The sequence below is a fragment of the Gossypium arboreum genome, chromosome 2 (assembly GCF_025698485.1).
Source record: "Gossypium arboreum isolate Shixiya-1 chromosome 2, ASM2569848v2, whole genome shotgun sequence".
Lineage (NCBI taxonomy): Eukaryota > Viridiplantae > Streptophyta > Magnoliopsida > Malvales > Malvaceae > Gossypium > Gossypium arboreum.
The window spans coordinates 94,663,664-94,673,216 of record NC_069071.1 but is presented as its reverse complement, the minus strand read 5'-3'; positions in this window follow the sequence as shown (position 1 = coordinate 94,673,216).

Sequence of the window (9,553 nt, the reverse complement as noted above, 5' to 3'; positions counted from 1 at the left end):
GATGTGTATGATTATTGATTTATGTGTGTATGAGAAATTGAATGATACCCGGGCTAAGTCCCGAAGGCGAATATGCTTGTGAATATATGTGCGTTTGAGCCTTAGTAACGAAAATGAAATATGCATGTCCAATGATTATTGATGTATGTGTACATGAGAAATTGAATAATATCCGGGCTAAGCCACGAAGACAATTATGCTGGAAATTATATCCGGTTAAGACCGAAGGCAATTGTGCTAGTGGCTATATCCGGGCTAAGACCAAGGCATTCGTGCGAGTTATTCTATCCGGGCTAAGACTCAAGGCATTTGTGCACGTGATTATATCCGGTTATATTCGAAGAATCTTGGGCTGGAGGTGAGTGTTGGTTGCTGTAATGAATTCAATTAGTACACTCGAAAAGCCCAAAGGATAAGGTACGTTATATGTGCATTGGAAAGTCGACATGTTTGAGCAACATTCGCTCAATCGACTAATGAATTTCAGTTATTGAATTGATTGATACTTTGTGAAATTATATAATGATGAAGTGTGAAGTAAGAATGTGTATAAATGAAATGATGCATTTGGCTATGTGAATGTATTGCTGTAATTAGAGTTGATTATATTCCTTGAGACTTACTAAGCATAAAAATGCTTACCCCGTTGCTTTGGCTCTCAGTTTTCTAGATTTCGCTCGAAGCAATCGGATTTGGGATCGTTGAAGTCGAAGTCATCCACACTATCAAGCCTCCATTTTGGTATAAATTCTTGGTTGAACTTGAAATGGCATGTATAGGACTACCCCTTGTTGGTTTAAATATGTTATGATGTATATGTGTACGGCCATGCGAAAATGGCTCGTAATAGTGAAGTATCAACTTAAACTATTTGCGGTTTGTATATATATATATGGTGTCATGATGTGACTATGAATTGGAAATGGGAATGTTGGTCACATGATCAGCCATTGGCATGGTTAAAATGATCATATGTGGACCTATGTAAGGCAAGACTAGTTGGTTCATGGAGACTACAAAATAGGTAAGACCTACCTTAAAAACAGATGCTGCCAGCTGCAGTAACGTGAATGTGAAAAATCACCAACATTTGTAGGAATGGTATTAAATAGTGAATCAGCTATGTAAATGAACATTGATGAGTCTATTTTCATATGGAAGAAACGAAATGGTCATAGGAGTTACATGTTAAGAGATATTAAAGCTATTGTGAGACAGGGCCAGAACGGTTTCTGGGTTCCCTGTCGCAAATTTAAAAATTTACTATAAATTATCCAGAAATAATTAGGAGACATACCTTATATTTACAGATTCCATTTTGAGTCTAATTTCATTAGAAACAAACGGCACCAGCATTAAAGCCCTGTATAGAGAGATATTCAAGTTATACCGCGCGAAGGTCAGAGTAGTCGATCCCTGTAACACGGGTGACTTTAACTAATAAACTGTACCAATTGGCCCTACCAAAAATTCTAGAAATAAATCCATGGATGGATATATGAGTCTAAATTCAGGGAAAATTTACGAAACCAGTTTCCGAGTTTTGAAACTCGAGATATGATTTTTCGCCTTGGGGTGCGCCGGTGTTGTTCGTGAAGAAGAAGGATGGAACCATGCGACTGTGCATCGACTATCGTCAGCTTAATAAAGCGACGATAAAGAACAAATATCCGTTGCCACGTATTGATGACTTGTTGGATCAACTGAAGGGAGCCTCGGTGTTCTCGAAAATAGATTTGAGATCGGGCTACTATCAATTGCGAATCCGAGATTCAGACGTGCCCAAGGCGCCTTGAGCGAGATATGGTCACTACGAGTTCCTAGTGATGCCGTTTGGGCTCACTAATGCCCTACGGTATTTATGGATTTAATGAATCGGATCTTTAGACCATATTTGGATCGATTAGTAGTCGTGTTCATTGATGACATCTTGGTCTATTCAAGAAATGAGGCCGAACATCTTGAACACTGCGGTTAGTCTTTGCAAATTTTACGGATAAGCAATTATATGCTAAGTTCAGCAAGTGTGAGTTACGGTTAAGAGAGGTTAGCTTCTTGGGTCATGTGGTATTCGCATCGGGTATTCGAGTCGACCGAATAAAATTTTAGCCATACTTAATTGGAAGCCTCAGAAATATTCTTGAGGTTCGGAGCTTTTTGGGGCTTCTTGGTTATTACCGACGATTTGTAAAGGCTTCTCAACGATAGCTACGCCGATGATGGCTACTCCAAAAGGATGTTAAGTTGAATGGACGGAGAAATGCTAAAAAGTTTCGATCAATGAAAACTTATTTGGTGAAGCCCCAATTCTAGTGCAACCCGAGTCCGCAAAGAGTTTGTCATCTATAGCGACGCCTCTCTACTTGGGTTAGGTTGCGTATTAATGCAAGAAGGTCGAGTTGTGGCCTATCGCGTCGAGGCAATTAAAGCCACATGAGAAAAATTATCCGACTCATGATCTCGAATTGGCGCCATCGTATTCGCCTTAAAGATTTGGCGACATTACTTATTTGGTGAAAGGTGCCATGTATACTCGGATCACAAAAGTCTCAAATATTTGATGATCCAAAGAGACTTAAATCTGCGACAAAGGCGTTGGCTCGAGTGTTAAAGGATTACGAGCTAGTCATTGACTATCACCCGGGAAAGGCGAATGTGGTTGCGGATGCCTTGAGTCGTAAATCATTATTCGCTTACGAGCGATGAGCGTGCACTTGTCATTCGATCCGATAGTGTGTTAGTAGCTGAATTGAAAGCCAAACCACTATTGATACATCAAATTCGAGAAGCTCGAGAAAAGTCGACGACGAGTTGGTCGCAAAAGCGAAATTTGAGTGTGTTCGAACAAGGATTTGAGTTTCAAATCGATGATGACGATTGTTTGAGGTTCAAAAGTCGTCTCTGTGTTCCAAAGAATTGAACTCATTTTGATAATTCGAATGAAGCCCATTGTAGCCGAATGGCAATCCACCCGGAGTACGAAGATGTACAATGATTTGAAGCGTCGATTTTGGTGGCATGGTATGAAGCAAGACATCTCCGACTTTGTTTGAGATGTTTAATATGTCAACAAGTGAAAGCGGAACATCGGTGCCTTGAGATTACTTGACCAATCACGATACCCGAGTGGAAATGGGATCGAGTCACAATGGACTTTGTATCCGGACTGCCATTGTCAGCAAGTAAGAAGGATGCGATTTGGGTCGTGGTAGATCGATTGACTAAGTCGGCCCACTTTGTCCCCGCGACGCACGGATTTTTCAATTGACAAATTAGCTGAATTATGCGTTTCTCGGTTGTGAGATTACACGGGTGCCTATTTCCATCGTGTCGGATAGAGATCCGAGATTTACCTCGCGATTTTGGAAAAAGTTGCAAGAAGCTTTGGGTACCAAGTTGCATTTCAGCACCGCCTTTCACCCCAAACCGATGGTCAATCCGGCGGATAATTCGAGATACTTGAGGATATGTTAAAATGTTGCGTCCTCGAGTTTAGTGGTTTATGGGAATGGTATTTGCCGTTGATTGAATTCGCACAACAACGACTTTCAATCAAGTATTAAGATGGCACCCTACGAGGCCTTGTACGATTCGTAAATGCCGTACACCATTGTTTTGGTGAGCTCGGTGAAAGCAAGATTTTCGGTGGATTTGATTAGGGATGCTGAGCGAAAGTGAAAATAATCCGTGAAAGTCGAAGATAGCCTCCGATCGTCGAAGTCGTATGGGGACTGAAGCGTAAGGATATCGAGTATCGGTGGGTGATAAAGTGTTTCTCAAGGTATCGCCTTGGAAAAAGATACTCGATTCGGCCGTAAGGGCAAGTTGAGCCGAGGTTCGTTAGGCCATATGAGATATCCGTGAGTCGATCCGGTGGCATATCGTTTGATTTTGCCCCGAACTCGAAAAGGTTCACGATGTCTTTCACGTTTCGATGCTTGACGCTATAGATCCGATCCATCGCGCGTGATTAGTCCATCGAAATTGAAATTCAAGCTAATATGAGTTATGAGGAAGAACCGATTCGTATCCTATCACGAGAAGTGAAAGAGTTGTGAAACAAGCGGGTTCCGCTAGTAAAAGTGTTATGGCTCAAGCACGAGATAGAAGAAGCTACTTGGGAGACCGAGAACTCTATGAAAGAGCGATACCCAAACCTATTTACCGGTAAGATTTTCGGGGACGAAAATTTCTTAAGTGGGGGAGAGTTGTGACAGCCCAAAATTGACCCTAGTCGGAAGGTGGTCTCGGGACCACAAAACCGAGGCATAAAAATAATTAAAATTTATTTTGATGCCTATAACATGTGTGTGCTCATGTATGACATTTTATGATGATTGATTTAGTGTTATAAGGGTGAATTCCACAAGAACGGACTTAGTAATGAACTTTGAAAGTATGATAGGAAATGTGTGATGACTAATTAAAGCATGCATGCAAAATAATGGACTTGCATGTCAAATTCCCCCTTTATAGGTGGTGGCGGCCATGACAAGGGAGGATGGGCTAAACATGTCATGAAACATGTTTTGTTGGTGCATTAGGGTGAAATAATAAACAAAGGTGTATGGGTGATAAAAAATGAAAAAAATGTGTGTGAGTGTGGTAATCCCCCCATTGCCGTGAGTTGTAGAGAAGGAAAGAAAAAATTTTGTTCATCCTTTCTTTGAGCCAAAACTAAGGAAGAAGGAGGATTTTTGCTTCATGCTTGGTTTGGAAGAGATCTAGAAGGAGATTTGGCTAAGTTTGCATCAAGATTAAGGTATGTATGAGGTTGTGTTAGGAGTTTCATGCATGTTTTGGTTGCTAACTTGATGTGCATGTTAGCCATGGCTCAAATCTTTGTTATGCCATGGAAATGGTATTTGGCCAAAGTTGTTATAGTGATAAAGCCATTGCATGCTAAGTGTGAAGCTTGATGATGATGCATGCAATGATGGATTGTCTACTCTTGAGTAAGATTTTGAGCTTTCTTTTGTTTTATCATGATTGAAGTTGAAAAGGAGCATGATTGTCATATTCGCCATGATGCATTCATGAGCATGGTTCATGCTTCTTGCATGTTAGTTAAAATTTGTGTTTTGGATGGCTATGGACACCTTGAAATTCGCCATGCTCATATATGTATATATATGTTTGCACATGATGTTTTGGTTATGAAGGAAGTGATGAATAAGTTTGTTTAAAGAAGAAGATGTTGAAGAATAATTGTGAAATTGTAAGCACATTCGGCCTAGCACACATATGAGTGCTTGATGCTATATTGTAAGTTTTGAGCTACAATATGCAAAGCATTAACTAGTAAAATGCATGCTGTTTTGTGTGGTATTAAGTGCATAATTGGCCTCAACATGGACAAGTATATTCGGCCTTGGGTAGCCTATTGAAGGCCTTAGCTTTTCCTTGATGCTCAAATAAATTGTATTGAATTGCTTGATGTAGTATAAAATGTGCATGACCATTGTGTATTCAAGCTAAAGAGTGGCCATATGACCATTTAAAATCCTTGTCATATTCGGCCATAAGCAAGCACAATGAGGTTTTAATAAATTGAATTTGTTTGAATTAGCTCAAGAGCTAAGAGGGCCACAATTGGACAAGGGGAAGGAAAAGGTGATCGAATAGCTGAAAAAGCCGTTCGACAACATCTGAGGTAAGTCCTCAAGAAGTGACCTGTAACACCCCTAACTCGTGGCCGACGCCGGTGTCGGACACGAGGGGTTAACGAGACAAATCCTCTAAAAGTACCGACCAATTTGGCATTTCTGGACAGGCTGGAAAGCTGCGTCACCGTCGCCTTAAAAATCATATCTCGAGTTCCATAACTCGGAAACTGGTTTCGTAAATTTTCCCTGAATTTAGACTCATATATCCATCCATGGATTTATTTTTAGAATTTTTGGTTGGGCCAATTGGTACAGTTTATTAGTTAAAGTCACCCATGTTACAGGGATCGACTGCTCTGACCTCCGCGCGTTAAAACTTGAATATCTTTCTGTACAGGGCTTTAATACTGGTGCCGTTTGTTTCTAATGAAACTAGACTCAAAATGGAATCTGTACATATAAGGCATGACTCCTAATTCTTTCTGGATAATTTATGATAAATTTTCAAAGTCGCGACAGGGGACCCAGAAATCGTTCTGGCCCTGTCTCACGAGAACTTTAATAATTCGGTATACTGCTCATATGGTCGTTTCGTTTCGTCCATATAAAATAGATTCATCAAGGTTCAGTTCCATAATTTACTCACTATTTAATTCTACTTCTACTATTTTTAGTGATTTTCAATCTCATCTCACTGCTGCTGTCCGCAACAGTTACTGCAGTAGACTATGCCAATTTCATGAATTTTTCCTTGGCCTTAATCATCCATCATACATGACACAAATTATGGCCACCTTGACAAAATTTGAGTTTCTAAGACTCGTGGCTATAGGTTCTAGCATCCCACTCGACGACCACATAGGCCATTTTCACATGGCTTAAAGTTTACAATCCCACAAATCGACAAAATATAATAGCCTATACATGCCAAATGTTCTTCAACAACAAAAAAACGCAATACCACAAGGTTTCAGCGGTGTGATGACTTCAACGACGGTTCGAGCACGCACAGCGATCGAGTCCCGAGACCTAAAATGGGTGACAAGAAAACACCGAGTGAGTTTACAACTCAGTAAGTCATAAGCAATCGTCAATCCACTGATAAAATTACTACTACATGTACAACAAATGAAACTAGGTACTCGTCCATATCGAATCTATACCATAATACCTCGAACCTTTCGGTCCAATCTCGTACCAATTCATACATCCACATTTCATATTCTACACAACAAGATAATCGAAGCATTTTTACACATTAACTCAATTTCCAGCACAACCATACAATTTCAATCATCACCTAGATTTAAGGCTTACCGAATTCAACCCCAAGCATGAACGTATTCTCTATTCGTCATGAGCTCGAGGTACTTACCCGATCCGCTGTCCGTGATCAACTCGATAATATCGCACACTCAGTGCCAATAGTGATGCAAAAGCATATAATAAGTCCGCACACTTAGTGCTATAAAATCAGCTCGCACACATAGTGCTATATAATCAAATTCGCACACTTAGTGCTGTACAAATTTTAAACCCGCACACTTAGTGCCAATCTTGTTACCGTGTCCATTTATACCCGCACACTTAGTGCCAAGACCAATACTTTATGCATTTTACTACCTTTATACATTCAACGATGGCATCATTCCATACACATACATTTCCACTTACACATCAATTCATTAAACACAATTGCATATATATTATGATCATTTAAATCAATACCAAATATATGCTTTATGACTTACCTCGGATGTTATCGCATCGTCTTCAACGGCTATTCAATTACTTTGTCTTTCCCTTGTCCAACTTTGATCCTTTGAGTTCTTGAGCTAAATCAAACAAATTTACTTCTCAATCAAACACACACATACGGCAACCATATTTTGCTTTTAACACATTCGGTCACTTGGGTGACCTATTTAACTTTCAAACATTCATTTTCAATTCTTAGTTAAAATAATGCGAATACCATTAACTACTAATGCCACACACTCACGTATGCATAAAATTAATCCTTACATGACCTATAGCTAATTCGGTCATTCGTCTTTCAAGCTTATCAAGCTTCATATCATGCTTCCTTGGCGAATATACATATAAGCACAATGTAGCATTTTATTCATTTCATGATACATTCGCCTTGGCATAATTTTCATTAAAATCCTATTAGCCACTTTTAAAATGCTAATGTTACAAGAAAGGTTACCCAAATTCACATTCGCAACTACACATACACAAGCCAATTTTTCTTCCTATCATCAAATTTAACACGAATCACAAACTTAAACCCTCAATAGCTACTATGGTCGAATAGATCCTTTCAATTCCATTTAACTACCATAAATTTAAAGTATTTAAATCAAGTTCATGAGTTTCTAATGCAAGAATTAGGCCAACCTACTAACCTTAACACCCACATTCGCAAGTGACCACATGCACACTCTCATAGCCAATTTCCATATTACCAAAATCCTCAATACTCATATTCCCTTATTCAACTTTAATCTAAGCTCCCTACTCACAAAACACAAGGAATAGAAATCATCTTCTAAGTTTCCTACCTTAGTCGAATGGCCAAATCACCACAAGGATCTAAATACACACATGGGCTCAAACAAAGACCTATCCATCAACTAAATTTTATGAAATCTCAAAGAATTTACTTAAAACTTACCTCAATCAAACAAGTAGAAGACCGAATACCTAGCTTCTTCTCCCCCTTTTCTCTTCCTTTAGTTCATGACAAGAAGAACAAAACATAACCAAATTTCTCCTTTCTTCCTTTTATCAATTTCCCTCTTCTATTCGCCAAGACACCAAGGATGAGCAACAAAACTTTTTTTTTTTTCTTTCTTTCTTTGCTTTTGTTTCTCTCATGTATGCGGCAAGGGGGAAGCATCCACTCTTTTTTTTTTGTTATCATCATTTTCCTTTTTCCATTTCTTTAATGCTAACTTTCTTATTTTATTGTTTCCTACATGCATCACTAGTCTAACATGTTGGAGACATGTTTCCACCCATAGCATGGCCGCCATCTTGCTTCATTTTGGCTAATTTGACATGCAAGGACAACACCTTCCCACATGTATTAATGGGCCACCTTACATTTGCCTAGCACATTTCTAAATTTTCTCACATAAGTCCTATTTGATAAAAATTCACTTACAATTAACAAAATCCAAACATGAAATTTTCACACATGCATGTATACATATAATGAGCATCAATTATGATGGTTAATTATTCTTATGACTTCGGTTTAGTGGTCCCGAAACCACTTTCCGGCTAGGGTCAATTTAGGGATGTCACATGACCTTACTTGAATTATGTGAGATGAAGTATGGATGTGTATGATTATTGATTTATGTGTGTATGAGAAATTGAATGATACGGGCTAAGTCCCAAGGCGAATATGCTTGTGAATATATATGCGTTTGAGCCTTAGTAATGAAAATGAAATATGCATGTCCAATGATTATTGATGTATGTGTACATGAGAAATTGAATAATATCCGGCTAAGCCACGAAGACAATTATGCTGGAAATTATATCCGGGTTAAGACCAAGGCAATTGTGCTAGTGGCTATATCGGGCTAAGACCAAGGCATTCGTATGCGAGTTATTCTATCCGGGCTAAGACTCAAGGCATTTGTGCACGTGATTATATCCGGTTATATTCGAAGAATCTTGGGCTGGAGGTGAGTGTTGGTTGCTGTAATGAATTCAATTAGTACACTCGAAAAGCCCAAAGGATAAGGTACGTTATATGTGCATTGGAAAGTCGACATGTTTGAGCAACATTCGCTCAATCGACTAATGAATTTCAGTTATTGAATTGATTGATACTTTGTGAAATTATATAATGATGAAGTGTGAAGTAAGAATGTGTATAAATGAAATGATGCATTTGGCTATGTGAATGTATTGCTGTAATTAGAGTT